The 17,057-nt window shown below is 41.5% G+C and overlaps 1 protein-coding gene across 4 annotated transcripts in view; it reads right to left on the minus strand.

The window, feature by feature from the left end:
• The window catches only part of il1rapl1 (interleukin 1 receptor accessory protein like 1), a 1,149,188-nt gene that overhangs the window by 398,720 nt on the left and 733,411 nt on the right, over positions 1 to 17,057 (minus strand). The window lies entirely within an intron of this gene.

Genomic DNA, 17,057 nt, shown 5'->3' on the forward strand with positions numbered 1-17,057 from the left:
GCACATGCGCAATCGCCAAAAAAAAAGGAAACCAGGGGGGACATTTACAGGGCTCTCCCGCCCTCATTTCTTGAGCTATCCTCATCAAATTTGGTACAGTGGGAGATCACATTCAACACTCTTTGCTCAACAAATTGCAGAACGTTTCCTGTCTCCTATGATTTTTGGCAAATTTTCATAACTTTTTATAATACACTATTTTTCAATATTTGAAGAAACCTGTTCCTGGTTTGAAAGTCTTATTTCCTGTTCAATTGGGTTCTTATCACTGTGAAAGTCCCTCTTCCACTTATGTAGACTTTGGATTAGAAACACAGCACATGCCAAGCAATGCCTTGACAGGATTGGCAATGTCCTTTGGAAACTATAAATTGCCTTGGACCTTATTGATCGATGGTGTCCCTGGCTGACCTTGTGATGGCAAAAATAAAACTCTGGCGGAGGACTTTGGATTAGAAACGCCCAAGCAGAAGGCAAGCAATGCCTTGGCAGGATTGGCAATGTCCTTTGGAAACTATAAATTGCCTTGGACCATCTATTGAACCAATGGCTGACCTTGTGTTTGCAAAAATAAAACTCCGCCCAAGGCTTTGGATTAGAAACGGAGCGTAAGGAAAGCAATGCCTTGGCAGGAGTGCCAACATCCTTTGGAAACTATAAATTGCCTAATGCCTTGCTATCTTTTCAAGCAAGGACTCTTTGCAAGATCCCACAAGCCCCAAGCCAATGCATTATTACCCAAAAAATTTAAACATTCTCACTTCCAAGAGAAGGACGAACCAGCAACAAAAGCCCAAACCCTTACCAGACCCAAACCCCTCTGTCTCTACAGCCAGAACTTCACCCTCTCTCCCTCAATGCAGGCGGCTTGTTTGCTTTCCGCTTGCTATGCGCAGCGCACCACCCTCTCCGCTTGGAAACCCACCCCAGAATGGCTCACCAGGGCTACACAGGGGGCTTTTATGGCAATCTTCCATGTGGACGCAGAGGGCCCTAGCCTCCACCTTTGCGTCCGTCATGAAAGCGTCGGATTGGCCCGGGAGCGGCGGCCATTTTAGGCTGCACTAGGCTCCCATTCAAGGTAGGTTGCAGAAACAAAAAAAATATTTTTAAAATATATTTTAAAAGATTTTTTGAGGAAAAAATTTAACGAAACATTAAGACACATTTAGAGAATGGGCCAACGATGGTTCAAATTACATTGCTGGTTGCGCCCAGGGACAACGTCTCGGAACTCAATTCAAAAAGCGAGAACAATCTGAAATAATTCTGATATAAGAATCAAAACGATTTTTTGGACAACCCTAGTAGCTATATTTTGATAGAATACAAGTAGAAGTAGAATACAAAACACAGCTTTAAGTTTTTCTGCATTCTGAGTTGGCTATTGATCATTAAGAAAGGAGAAAGTGTGATTAGTTTGTAGTTCTCTAACTTTATTGATGCTGTTTCAGGATAAATTTCAATAACTAGACATGCTCTGACAACATGTTTTACATGAAATACTTGTTGAAAACTCTAGTTCAAGACTCAAATGCCAACATAAAATTCAACAATCCACAAGATTCATTTACTTCCTGCATTAAACAATTGAAAACCTGGATGTTTGGGCTGGCCTTTGGAGAGACAGCTATTGGATGACCAGCCTCATTATAATTCTATTCTGAATGTTATTAGGTTTCTTTCATCGGGGTATTTTAATCTAATGATTTTATCTTATATTGATGCTATAGTGTCCCCCCCCCCACACACACACACCTTTGAAGTTGACTGAATTGCATTGGTGGTTGTTTGATATTATTACTGTTGTATAAACCTTTGTTTTAACTTCTGTTTTATCATCTTCTTGTGTTTTAACTGTGTTTATTGTTAATGTATTTGCGCTGTTACTTTTGTAATATTGTGAGCCGGCCCGAGTCCCCATGGGGAGATGGTGGCGGGGTATGAATATAGTATTATTATTATGATTATTATTATTATTATTAAACCAAATATAGGATAAGATTAACACTTAAGTAAGAGTGCAAGGTTGCTGGAAAAAAAAGAAATTTACATAAAAAGGAGAAAAGTTGTGAAATACAAGTTTGAAAACAAAGTTTTACATTGCTTTCCTATCTTTCAAACACACACACATGTATATGTCCACATACAAACATATTGACAGGGGAAGGGACTACAAAATATACAGTGGAAATGTACACTGGAATCTGCAGCTACACTGGAATCTTGTAGTACATTCCTTTGCTACAAGTTCACGTATTTAACATACAGTATGTTGAGCAGTATGCTTCAGCATATTGTAAGGAGAAGATGAGCTAACCATTAGACTTGAGCGTTTGTATAGAATTGTTATCAGTTTCTGTTTGTTTCATTTGCCATTTTCACTTCAGAGTGCCCTCAGAAAATGGACGCCTTTCCGAATGACCATTTTTGTTCCGCATTCGAAAATACAAAGATTTTTGACTCATTGGCCACTATGGGAAGGCTTCCGCAGGGTTCCCTTCCCCTCAGTTTTAGGACTAGAGGGGTGAAAATTGCCACAAATGGAGGTCACAAATACCAGTTTTAGTGTACCAAGTTTTATAATGTGTGGTTCATTCCCCCAATTTTATGGGATTTTTTTCTTTCTATAAACAAAATCTCCCTAAAACATTCCCTCTTTCCCTCTGCTGGCCCTGCCTTCTAACTTCTCCAGGAGCAGTAGTAGGAGAGAGGTAGGGCAGGGCACCATTCCTTCCTGCCAAATGTCGAAGATGCTCCACACACCACAAACACAGCCCAGTGCCCATACCCACTATTTCACTTCTTCTTTAACTGGCAGCAATGGGAGATTCTCCTCCCCTTCCCATCATTTTTGGCAATGGCATGATTTGTCTTGAAGCTGCCACCTTGGGTCTTTGCTTGCTATTGCTGCTGCTGCCTGGCTGGGTGCCTTCCTCTCCTCCTGAATCTCCTCCTCTATCTCTCATGCAAGGAAGGTGCCTCTTACACCCCTCCTCTTTCTCATCTTCCTAAGAGGCATGAAGGAGGAAGAGGAGGGGGTTGGAGGCACCTTCCTTACAATGAGATATGGAGGAGGAGATTCAGAAGAAGAGTCGTCAGTCACCACACACTTTCCAAGGCATTTAAAGGAGGTTCCCCACTTCCAGATAAGGAAGAGTGATGACCTTATGGAAAAGGAGAGCAAATGAAGGGTTACTTTTTGTTTGCTGAGGAATTAATTAAAAAAAGATTAAACAGTGCTCACAAAAAGCAGCCAAGGAAACGGTACTCACTTCAGCTTATTTTTGTTTTAAGCTAATTTTCCTTCCGTGTGTGTGTGTGTGTGTGTCATGCTCCAGCCTCAAGCAAAGGGAACTAAAAAATGGAAGAAATGGGAGAAACGGATTCCACACACATACTAACCATATAAAATAGAGAAGAAGAACCAAAATGAAATGTTAGGGTTGATGTCAAAATAAAAGTTAAATTGCCCTTGCCCTCTACTTCTTCATTAAACCATTTTGAGAGATCTCCTCCCTCTCATAGGTTTCTTCCACCCCTTCCACTAGACACTAGTCTAGATGGAAATCCTTGTAATGGTTTGGATTTAAGGAGCTGACTAGGCCCCCTTAATAACGCTCCTGTAGAGCCAGGGTCCCTGGGGGGTGGGGACCGGGAGGGGGAGGGTTCCATCGAGGTCGTGTGGGGGAGGAGGGGGTGCGGTCAATGGTTTCCCAGGGAGAAGCGCAACAGGTGTCTTGCGACCCTGGAGAAGGATAGGTGTGGCAGCCCCTCCGGGCTGAAGGTGCTGCTGCTTAATGCCAGATCTGTCAGTGGGAAATCTTCAATTATCCAGGATTTAATCCTGGATGAGCAGGCGGATCTGGCTTGCATCACCGAGACCTGGTTGGATGAGCTGGGTGGGATAAATTTTACCCAGCTCTGTCCTCCGGGCTTCGGGGTGCATCAGCAGGCTGCCGTTTATTTTCCGGGCCCAATTCAAGGTGCAGGTTATCACCTACAAAGCCCTAAACGGTTTGGGACCCACCTACCTAAGAGACCGCATCTCCCCCTATGAACCCGCACATTCTCTTCGCTCGTCGGGGAGGCCCTTCTCTCGCTCCCACCCCCCTAGCATTCGCGGTTGTTGGGGACGAGAGAGAGGGCCTTCTCCGTCGTGGCCCCCCAGCTTTGGAACTCGCTCCCTAGAGAGATCTGGCAGGTCCCTACCCTCCTCTCCTTCCGGAAGAGCCTAAAAACCTGGCTCTTCCAAAAGGCCTTTGATGATTAATCATTGTGGGTTTGATTTATCTGCCCATTCTACAATAGCTCCATAGTTGATCCTTTGCCATTATTACATTGCACTTTATTGTCCATTTTAGCTGGGAAACTACCTCTCCCCATTTTGGAATATTCCTCCGCCCATTTCCTCTGCCCATTTTGGCCTAGATCTGTGTATTAGTCTCCTGTTTTTAACATTTTATGCTGTATGTTGATTTTAATGACTGTTTTATTGATGCTAATGTTTTTATTGTTGGGATATTTGTTTTATTGTTTTGTTGTTGTTATTATATGGTTGTATCGGGCAAGGCCCCATGTAAGCTGTCCCGAGTCCCTTCGGGGAGATGGGGCAGGGTATAAAAATAAAGTTGTTATTATTATTATTATTATTATTATTAAATTGTTAAGTATTATAAACATATAAAAATTGTGATGCATCTTGACATGGTTCAAGAATGGGTAAAAGGAAAATGGCACACAATATTAGTGAGTGAAATATGCAAGTTCAAATGTATTTGGTGCATACAGACTTTCAGTATGTTCTCTAAAGAAAGCTAAGCAAGTACCTTGGATGATTCATGCTTTATCCCATGATCTATCATAGCCTGCATGCAACTTCTTATGTTTAATTACATAAAACATCTTGTGTACAAATGCCATTCCAAATTATAGCATTAACCACCATTTCCCCTTTCTGATAATGTTTTTAAAGCAGTAGCAACTACAATATAGTACTGAAAAGAAACTTTAATTAAATAATTCTTTAACAGACTGCAATAAAAATAACTGGTTGTGCTTTGAGATTTTCTAGCAGAGGCAACACACTATTTGGCTTATGCGTTTATTTGGAAATGAATGCCTTTGAACTCAGTGGGACTTACATCTGAGTAAACATGCATAGGATCACACTTTAAGTCTCTTTCCATGAAAGTTTTTGTGTGTGTCTTTTTATTTAAAAAAAAACCCAGATTTTTCAATAACCCAAAGTGTAAATCCTGTTTCAGATGCTGGATTCCTACATTCCTTCATTATATTTCTCTTATTCACAACAACATACAGAAACTGTGCTATAAAATGTGTAAATGCAATGCAAGAGATTTAAATGCATTCAACAAGATATACTCATAACAGGGGTAAAAGCAATACAGTTGAATATAAACAACCTATGCGGTAATAGGTTTCTGAGCATCTCATCACATTTAACATACATACATATTTTAATTCATATATTGTCATAGACAGAACGCCAGCAAGTAAAACAAAACTCAGTTTATTGAGGTTACAAAACTAAAAACGCCCGTAAGGAACAAAAAACAGGGCAAACACTTGACTTCAGTGTGCTAAATAACCAAAAAGCGGCTCAGTTTAAGCTTAAACAGTTCAAAGGGAAAAACCGGGTTAAACAGGAGTATAATCCGGATTAAATCAAAGAGCTTACTTCAGCTTGGCAAACAATGCAAACAAAAGAGAATCAACAGGAGTTGGAATGTAAACAAAAGACTGGCGGCAGATTCCTCTCTGCTACTCAGGAACAGCAGGGGAGTAAACCAGGCTTGTTTACTCCTTCCTGCAGCGAACGAGAGCGTGGTTGTAGTCAAGATTCAGGTTTAGGGTAACGGCAGTCAGCAGGGTCCCAATCCGGTCCAGAAGATCAAAAGCCAAGCGTAGTCGTCAAGGAATCCAAAGGTCACACCGATAGCCAGCAGAAGGGTTAATCCGGAATCGTAGTCAGTCAGTCCAGCGTCAATCCAGTGAAAGTAGATATTGCCCGTCAAAAAGACGACGGAGGTCCAAGCTATCAAGATTAAACACAAGTTGCACAGAGAAAAACCCCACACAGTTCCTCCCGCCGTCAATGCCCCGTCCTTGGTAAACTTACGTATCCAGTAATGAAACACACCCGTCTTCAGGAAATTCCCCAGCAAGAGCCCAAGCGTCTGTCCAGATTACCTTGCCCAACGCAATTAGACATTGGTCCCAAACCCCATTTTATCACAGTTCAAGCTCATCATCGCTGTCAGCTGCCATCCCAATTCCAGACGCCCCAACATCATCATCCTCATCAGAGCTTAAGCACCTTCGACTACGCCCCACAGCATCCCCAGCTGTGGATCCCGCTCCATCCCTCCAACCAGTCCATGGGTCTGATCCTGCAACCCGCCAATCACCTCCCATGCTTTCATTGCCTGTTTCCCCAACACCCAAATCCTCCCTCACACGAGTCCATTCCATATCATCCTCCTCCGAGCTGGCCATCTCTTCCTCCAAACCCTGAGGAAAACCCTCAAATGAGTCCTCATCTGTCGGCTCTGCAAACAAATCCCGGAGCCGTTTCCTTTCACGCTCCTCGAGAGTGTCTGACTCTCGAGGAGTCTTACGACCCCTTCTTTCATTACCGGAGCCCGAAGGCTCAACCATAACACTATCCCCCCTCACAAAGGCCTCATCCTCCGAAGGTGGAGTCACAGCAGAGACCTCCGCGGCCACAGTAGCTCGTTGCCCAGAAGTGTCCAATTTTAACAAAGAACGATGGAATACAGGATGGACCTTAAGAGAGGACGGCAAACGTAATCTAAACGCCACAGAAGAGATCTTCTTAACAATAGGGAATGGCCCCAAATACCGTGGTGCAAACTTTCCCCCAGAATGTTTGATATACTTAGAGGATAACCAAACCAAATCCCCCTCTTCTAACTCCTCCCCTGCCTGCCGATGTCTATCTGCTTGAGTTTTCTGAGCTGCCTTGGCTTCTAACAACAACTTACGAGCGATATCATGTAAGGCAGCCATTTCAGATGAGCGATATACAGGGTCAGAGGAAACCACATTGGTCGACGGTGCCACTCCCCCCCGCGGATGGAAACCATAAGTCAACTCAAATGGTGTGTGTTGACTGGACGTATGCGTAGCGTTATTATAAGCAAACTCGGCTACCGACAACCACTTCACCCAATCACCAGGTTGTTCTAGGCAAAAGCAGCGCAAATACTGCTCCAACAGCCCATTAACTCTCTCAGATTGTCCATCCGTTTGTGGATGAAAAGCAGAGGACACATTCAACTTGGTTCCTAAACACTCATGGAAATGCTTCCAAAAACGAGATACGAACTGAGGAGCCCATCAGATACAATAATCTCAGGAGCCCCATGCAAACGGAAAATATGCTTAGTAAAAAGTAAAGCCAACGTAGGAGCCGCCGGAACCGTTGAACATGGTATAAAATGAGCCATTTTAGAAAACAAATCCACCACCACCCAGATACACGTGTAACCCCCAGACCTAGGTAAATCAGAAATGAAATCCATAGAAATAATCTGCCAGGGCCTTTCAGGAACAGGCAGGGAAGACAGTAATCCCCTAGGGCGCCCGACAGGCGTCTTGCTCTGTTGACATACTGCACAACTATCACAGTAACAAAGAATGTCCTTTCGCATTTTAGGCCACCAATAATTCCTGGTAATAAGTTGTACAGTCTTAAACCTGCCAAAATGCCCAGCCATCGGCTCATCATGATGTGCCCTAATTACTTCCAACTGGAGTGAACCCGCCAGTACATAAACTTGCCCATTACGCACCAAAACCCCCTCTTGGTCCTGTAGATGTGGTAGCACAGTACGAGTCCCTACCGAAAGCAATATGAGTTGTTCTTGAGTCCAATTATCATTCTTTTGAGCCTCTAGAATCTGAGTGTGTAGCCCAGACTCATTCTCTACCACACACAGAGAAGCAGTTGGTAATATTGTCTGACGCACTGTTTGCTCGCAGGTTTTAAACTCTGGCTTACGAGACAAAGCATCCGCCCTTAAATTAACCTTCCCCTCCACAAACTGAACCTTAAAGTTGAACCTAGAGAAAAACAAGGCCCATCGAATCTGACGTTGATTCAATTTCTTGGCAGTCTGTAAATGTTCTAAATTCTTGTGGTCAGATCTGACCACAATTTGATGACGTGCGCCTTCTAACCAGTGCCGCCACACCTCAAACGCCACCTTTATTGCCAACAATTCCTTTTCCCAGATGGTATAATTTTGTTCAAAAGGTGTTAGTTGTCTGGAATAGAATCCACAGGGACGCAAGGTCCCTGATGAATCCCTTTCAGATAACACAGCTCCCAACGCATAGCTAGAAGCATCTGCTTCTACTATGAATGGTTTATCAATGTCTGGATGTATTAGTATATTATCATCTTGAAAACTAGATTTCAACTGTTCAAACGCATCTTGAGCCTCCCTTCCCCACACAAACGGTTGCTTCTTGCGTAATAGCTGTGTTAAAGGTACAGTAAGTTTAGCAAAGTTTGGAATAAACTCACGATAGTAATTAGCAAAACCCAAAAAACGCTGTACATCTTTTTTAGACTTAAGTTCCTGCCAGGAGTTGACAGCGTCAACTTTGTGCGGGTCCATTTTTAGTTCTTTTCCGGAAACTACATGTCCCAAGAATTCCACCTCTGACACATGAAACACACATTTGGAGGCCTTAGCAAAGAGCCCATTTTCCCGTAAACGTTGCAACACCTGCCTCACATGTTGCTGATGTTCCTTCACATCTTTTGAAAAAATTAATATATCATCCAAATAAACCACCAATAACTGATCAATCAAATCTCTAAACACATCATTTATGAACCTTTGGAAGACGGCGGGCGCATTACACAGTCCGAAAGGCATCACACGAAATTCGTGACATCCGAAACACGTATTGAATGCCGTCTTCCATTCGTCACCTTCCCGTATCCTAATCAAATTGTATGCCCCCGTAGATCAAGTTTAGAAAAGATCTTAGCCCCTTGAACCCTTGAGAGAAGTTCCGAAATCAAAGGTAGCGGATACCTATCACGAATGGTATGCTTATTAAGAACCCGATAATCACATACTAGCCTAAGCTCCCCTGTCTTTTTAGCCACAAAAAACACAGGTGCAGCAGTTGGAGAGCTCGATGGACGGATAAACCCTTTGGCTAGATTTTCATCAAGGAATTCTCTCAAGGCTTGTCTCTCAGGTACCGTTAGAGCATACAACCTTCCTGCTGGTAATTTAGCGCCTTCCACCAGTCTAATTGCACAATCATATGATCTATGAGGCGGTAATTTATCTGCTTCCTTCTTACAGAATACATCTTGAAATTCCCTGTATTCAATAGGCACACCCTCCATATCAAGCTGGGAAGAATTTAAAATAAAACATCCCTGCCTTTTAAAATCTATAGTACGCTTCACCCAATCCACTTGAGGATTCACCAACGTTAACCAATCCATACCCAGAATTACATTGTATCTTGGTAACCGTGTGATGTCCCATACAAATTCTCCAGTTATCCCTTGTACCTCCCATGTTATCTCTGAGGTTTCACGATTAACCACCCCAGATTCCAGTAATCTCCCATCCGCTCCTTCCACCCATATATCACACGCTTTGCGTTTTGTAGGGAGCCTATATTTTCTAGCAAACCCAACATCCACATACGAGACCGTAGCCCCTGAGTCCAGCAGTGCCAGAGTTGAAACAAGTTCCTTTCCCCCAATAGACAGAGAAATGGGTACAAAAACATGTTTCTTTCCCTCTAGTGACTGCCTTGTAAGCCCTAATGCGTTGGACTCACATCGCACTAGGGCTGGCCTTTTCCCGAAAACTGAGAAGGCTTGATGTTACAGTTCCTAGCAAAGTGCCCAGCAGTCCCACAATACAGGCATAATCCTAATTGCCTTCTACGATCTTTTTCCGCCGTCGACAACTTTCTAAACACCCCAAGCTCCATAGGCTCCTCCCCCTTAGCCACAGGTGCCCTAGATACAGATACAGGTGGCGCATACATAGCCCGAGATTGTTTACGAGATTCAAACCGGGCATCCAAACGCAAAACCTTAGCCACCAAAGCGTCCCAATTATCTGCTGGCTCTAACCGCGCCAGTTCATCTTGAAGATGGTCACTTAAACCAGCTATAAACAAAAGCATACATGCATTCTCCCCCCAGTCCAGTTGATGGCGAAGAGAATTAAACTTATTCAAATAGTCCAAAACAGACCCTTTTCCCTGTTTTAACCGGTAAAGAGCCCAGCTAGCATTTTCCTTACGGAGGGGATCCCCAAAAGTGTCCGATAATAATCTTTTGAAATTAACCAAATTGTCCTTGACTGGGTCATTACCCAAAATTAAATTAGTTGCCCACTGTCCCGCTGAACCGGTCAATAAACTAAAAATAAATGCCACCTTGCTGCTGTCCGTAGGAAAAGCTTGTGGGCTAATCTGAGAAAAGTAAAGTTCAATTTGAGCCAAAAAAGTAGGCAACTTGTCCCGGGACCCATCAAAACGTTCAGGAGTCATTACATGTCCCTTAGCTGGCTGTGCTGCTTGTGCAGCATTAAAAGCAGCCTGCAGCTGATCCAAACGAGCCTTGAGTTCCTCCATCGTCTTCTTGACGTTGGTACCTCACTGAAAAACTGTTTTTTAGGGCGTTGGGCAATCTGTCATAGGCAGAACGCCAGCAAGTAAAACAAAACTCAGTTTATTGAGGTTACAGAACTAAAAACGCCCGTAAGGAACAAAAAACAGGGCAAACACTTGACTTCAGTGTGCTAAATAACCAAAAAGCGGCTCAGTTTGAGCTTAAACAGTTCAAAGGGAAAAACCGGGTTAAACAGGAGTATAATCCAGATTAAATCAAAGAGCTTACTTCAGCTTGGCAAACAATGCAAACAAAAGAGAATCAACAGGAGTTGGAATGTAAACAAAAGACTGGCGGCAGATTCCTCTCTGCTACTCAGGAACAGCAGGGGAGTAAACCAGGCTTGTTTACTCCTTCCTGCAGCGAACGAGAGCGTGGTTGTAGTCAAGATTCAGGTTTAGGGTAACGGCAGTCAGCAGGGTCCCAATCCGGTCCAGAAGATCAAAAGCCAAGCGTAGTCGTCAAGGAATCCAAAGGTCACACCGATAGCCAGCAGAAGGGTTAATCCGGAATCGTAGTCAGTCAGTCCAGCGTCAATCCAGTGAAAGTAGATATTGCCCGTCAAAAAGACGACGGAGGTCCAAGCTATCAAGATTAAACACAAGTTGCACAGAGAAAAACCCCACACAGTTCCTCCCGCCGTCAATGCCCCATCCTTGGTAAACTTACGTATCCAGTAATGAAACACACCCGTCTTCAGGAAATTCCCCAGCAAGAGCCCAAGCGTCCGTCCAGATTACCTTGCCCAACGCAATTAGACATTGGTCCCAAACCCCATTTTATCACAGTTCAAGCTCATCATCGCTGTCAGCTGCCATCCCAATTCCAGACGCCCCAACATCATCATCCTCATCAGAGCTTAAGCACCTTCGACTACGCCCCACAGCATCCCCAGCTGTGGATCCCGCTCCATCCCTCCAACCAGTCCATGGGTCTGATCCTGCAACCCGCCAATCACCTCCCATGCTTTCATTGCCTGTTTCCCCAACACCCAAATCCTCCCTCACACGAGTCCATTCCATATCATCCTCCTCCGAGCTGGCCATCTCTTCCTCCAAACCCTGAGGAAAACCCTCAAATGAGTCCTCATCTGTCGGCTCTGCAAACAAATCCCGGAGCCGTTTCCTTTCACGCGCCTCGAGAGTGTCTGACTCTCGAGGAGTCTTACGACCCCTTCTTTCATTACCGGAGCCCGAAGGCTCAACCATAACATATATATATTGTTAATAAAGCATGATAACCCTAGTCCACAGAAGAATTTTAAAAGTGCAAACCTCTACTTTCTATTGATTTCAGAAGACAAACCTATTAGAAAATGTAAATTCTGAACAAAGAGAGAAAATCCCCTTTGTTAAACCATACTTGATAAAAGAATAGAATAGTTCTCTTTCCACATAGTGATTTTTAATAGAACAATCTTCTGATAAACAACTTAGCCTCTTCATTTACTAACTCAGATATCTAAAAAGATATCTTTGAAGACGGTAGTATACAATTCATTTGAAAACTGGTTTCCTGTGTAAAGTGAATTAGTGGAGATAAAAACTCTGAAATGTCCTTTTAAAGTGAAACATTCTTTAAAAACTAAGGCATACTGGTGGTTGTATTCAGAACCTATAAAATTTAATTCTCACAGTTCCTAGTAGTTATATCTTCATATTAACAATCCTTTTTTATCTTAATGAAAACAACATAAGTGCAGCAGAGAAGTTACATTAGGGAAGATGTCTTTTTCAATTCCATTGGGAGATACGTCTCTTCAGAAAGCATTCTATAATTCAGATTCTATTTCAGTCTCTATAGTTTTCAGGCTTCCAAGATTCTTGAGAAAATCTAAGCATCAGAGGTACACAACAGAGTAAAGTTACTTTGAGGTCCTCTGTTTACACTATAGAGCCAGGATGTTGGGCTAGGATTCAGGGAGACCTGAGTTCCGATCCCAATTCTGCATTTGAAACCCACTGAGTGATCTTAGATAAGTCATACTTTCTCAATCTTAGATTCCTCTGAAGAAACATTATCAGGAAACAACAGGATAGGGTTGTTATAAGTCAGAATTGACTTGAAGGCACATGGCAAGGTTTATACTGCCATCTTTCAGGTCTTTGGATATATTTGGTTCTTTACAAAATCCCACACTTCTTCCTCAAAAGATGTTTCCCCAGGTCTTGGGTTATAACAGTGAAGGTTGGTAGGAATAGGGCCACTAAGAAGAGCGCTGTACCTTTTTGCTTGTGCAATTACAACAAAAGAGATCAAAGTGAAGCAAAAAATGCATTTAGATACTGCATATTTCTCCCCAAGCATTGGTTCTCATATATTAAACGTTTTACTTCGAAAAAGTGTGGCATGTTGTCTTTTCCTAAGCAAATTTTCTCGCATAATTCACACATTTTAAAATCTGTGTTAGGAAGCATGGCTGTACACTAGAAAAAAATGAGCAGTCCAGCCATACTAGTTATTTCCTCAGAAAAAAAGGGAATGGGAAAATTTTCTGGGACACATTTGTTTCACTTTGTATATAAACAGCAAACATCTCAATTTGTTATTGTTTGGGGCATTACTTGTTGTGTATGCTTGATATTGTTTTGTATATGTGATTTAATACATTTTATTAAAATAATGTTTTCCATGTACGTATTTTGCATAGAATAAGTCCCAAGCTACAAAGATCCTCATCAATCTAGCATTCTTCTCATCAGAGTTTCTCAACACTCAAAAATATTTTGACCAATTTCCAAATATTTCAAATATTCTTTCAATCTCCAAACTATAGACATGTACAATACTACAGTTAGATTTTTAAAAAATGATATCCACAGTTATAGGATGGGTGAGAGTCTGCCTAGCAAATGATACATGTGAAAAGATGTAGGAGTATTTGCAGACCACACACTGAACATGAGTCAACAATAGAAGTATAGTGTCGAGGGAAGCCATAGTCCCACTTTATTCTGTTTTGGTCATACCTCCTCTGGAATACTGTGTCCAGTATTCAAGAAAGATTTTAACAAGCTGGAATGTGTCCAGAGGAGGGCAACTAAATGAATAAAGGTCTGGAGGCCATGCCCCATGATGATGTCACATTGAGGAAAGGCAAGGTATTTTTTTCTGCTGCTCTAGATACTGAAACATGGAACACTGGATTTAAACTGCAGGAAAAGAGATCCCCCTAAACCTTAAGAAAACATCCTGATGGTTATTTCAGTGGAATATGCTGCCTCAGGGGATTGTTGCATCTCCTTCTCTGGAGGTTTTTCAAATACAGTCTGGATGAGTGTTTTGATTGTGTGTTCCTGTATGGCAAGGTGTTAGATTGGATGGTCTTTGTGTCTCTTCCAACTCTATGATTCTATTATTCTTTCAGCCATGGCAGCTAATGTGGTGGCCAACTGCATTAATACTACAGTGTAAAATGCAGCCTAAATCATGTAACAAATAAGTCAATGAAATAATAATTCCCTTTCTTCTCTCCCCTCACATTTGCTGCCTAAAATTCTCCAAAACATTCAAGAAATATTTTTTAATCCCAAATCCTATCCATGGCCTAAATAAAATTAAATAAGGCTATCTTTTTCAGGTCTTGCTGAAAATGATAAATTCAGACCCCATACACAATAATCTAAAAGTCTCGCTGGGGTGGCGATGGCTGACAGGTAACTCTGGCATGGGCTGGTCCATGTGGTCACAAAGAGTCAGAAGCGACTGAACGAATAAACAACAACAACTTGTGTTATTATGGTTACTATCTTCCACAATGTGAAAATGGCAGTGTGCTTTTCAAGACAGAGCAGGGCAGTCCATAAACTTTATGGAAGTAAGCCCATGTACTGATCTTTAGTGATATTTGTGTGACCAAAAGATGTTAAAAAAGAGAGGAGTTTTGAATTGTAGGTGAGAAATTGTTGTGAAGATTGTTTGGGATTCTGGTGTTACACAAATAGATGGCTGTGAACCCAATGCTGCAGCCAGAATTGGATCAGGTTATAAGGCAAACTGTCTAAATATCACAACTTTGATTGACTGACATTTTGCTTAGTTTCTACTCTGCCAGGGAACAAAGGCTAGAGGAATAATGAGACAAAATTAAAACTAAAGCATATGAATTAGAGGCTTTATCGTGGCTTAACATTCCACCCTGATCTCTGCTCTTCTTGGTTTCATGGCATTATTGTTTGTTGGTAAAACAATATCATCCCAGGAAAGAAGATTATTGCTGTACAACAAGGCTTTTAATCATAAGGACTGCAGTGAATTGGAACTAAGTTGATTAAAGTGATATATGACATGAGAAAGATAGAAAGAGAAGAACAAAGGGAGTGTGCGCCTGTACACAATTCCTTTGGACTATCCCGTTTTCTATTATTTCTTCTAACTGCTGCAAGGCAATTGCAGTGTTTTTCACTATAGAACAAGTCCTATTGCTGTTCTACTGGATATATAGAAATGTTAACCATACTTTCAAATAGCAAATGAAATGTGTGTGTAAATTGACATTCAACACTGTTGAAGTACAGCTATTCAAAACTAAAAAAAACTTCTTACATGCTCCCCACAGTGCTCATGTCACCCTTTAACTCTACTCACTGTATCTGATGAGAGCTGGCTCAGGGACATGGAACATTTTGTGCAACACAACTGACAGCTCTCTTCTCCAACACCTTGTTGCTACTTGTCACCTGTGGTGATGATCTCACTGTGCCTGATGGTAGGGTCCACCTTGGGAGATTGGAAAGTCCCTAAATAGTCTTATAAGAATAAGCTTGTGTCATTTAAATGGGCAGGACAGCCTATCCTGCTAATTCATAGGAGGATTAGTGCTTACTTATATATCTCTGCTCATAGGGGTATCTGGTGCTTACAGTTTAAAGATGAGAAGACCAACAGAAGTATGGTAAAAACAAAAATACAATAAAGCACTCCCAAACATGGGCTGAGCAATAAGATTTTAAAGAAGGCTCATTAATGTTCACATTTTTTATGAAAACAGAGTGACTTCATATTTTAGTCATCCCACCAAAGAGAAGGAAAGCTTCAGGGCCATCATATTTAAGACTTTATCACACCAGCCACAATTGCATTATTACAGGAAATGGAAACATATTGGTTTTAGACCATTTAGTATCACACTTCCCTCCATTAGTGAAACAGCTTTGGTAATCTATGACGCTATAATCTGTTTTCTGCACAAACCCCATAACCCTGATTTCCTGATCTATGCTTTATCCATCATGCTTTTGGGGGTTTATTGTTTTCTTTATTTTTATTTTACTTATAATTTTGGTGAAAAACACATGTATTGTGAAAGAGCAGATGATCACAGGACAAACAACAGAACAAAAAGGAAAGTGAGACAAAATAAGAGACATACCCACATGTGAGAAGGCAATCAAACTGAGGGGTGGGAATGAATGGGCAAATCTCTCATTGTTTCACTTTCTCCTGTGCTTGACTTTTTACACCTCACTATATAACTGTTATATAGTTGGTGCTTTTCAGGGAAAGAAAATAGCCAGCAACTCTAAACCAGCACTAACTTGTTTAAATGCATAGGAATTCAAACACAGGCTTTTAAAAACTAAGCATTCAAAGCCTCCACTGTGATCTACCACTATTAATTTTTGAAAGCTTCAACTCCTTTATGGCCCAAATACAAAGAATTTGTGCATTTTGGTACATTCTTGTCCCAAATTAAAAAAAAATATCCCACATTCCTGGATGAACAACAAGTAACAAACAGAAAATTGGGGCATGGATCACTAATGTCTACTTACCCAGTTTACAAGGAATGTCTGTTTGTTAAATTAACATTGCATAGGTATGAGCATATTGTTTTGCCAAATACAGGAAATCCTGAATTCAATTGGATATTAACCAATACTTTTTTCCACCAAAAATGCCTACAGGACTGCAAAAGGTATAGAGTGAAGTTTTCATTTAGTTCATTTAATTCAGAAGCATTTGTATAAACAATTACTGCATGCATTACACAGATATGTAAAATGGATGAAGATAGTACCAATGAACTCTAAATCCAAACAAGAGCTCATTTATCTAATTAGTGATCTCCATGATTCCACAATTCTAGCACTACGGGTGGGTATCATTTTATCTATATGGCATATACTCATTGGGTTCTAAAGTTTCCCTATATTAGAATATTCAGCTAATCACTGCAATAAATCCATCACATGTCATTCTAGCCTTCCATTATCCATGATTGTCTTCTTATATGCGTGCATATAAATGGCTTACACCTCTGCAGACAATATCTCTGTCATGCAGATTCTAGATGAACTACATAAATTAAGACCCAAAATACAGTTTAATTACTGACTGACATTTCACC

The sequence above is a fragment of the Anolis carolinensis genome, chromosome 3, assembly GCF_035594765.1.
Source record: "Anolis carolinensis isolate JA03-04 chromosome 3, rAnoCar3.1.pri, whole genome shotgun sequence".
NCBI classification, from domain to species: Eukaryota; Metazoa; Chordata; class Lepidosauria; order Squamata; family Dactyloidae; genus Anolis; species Anolis carolinensis.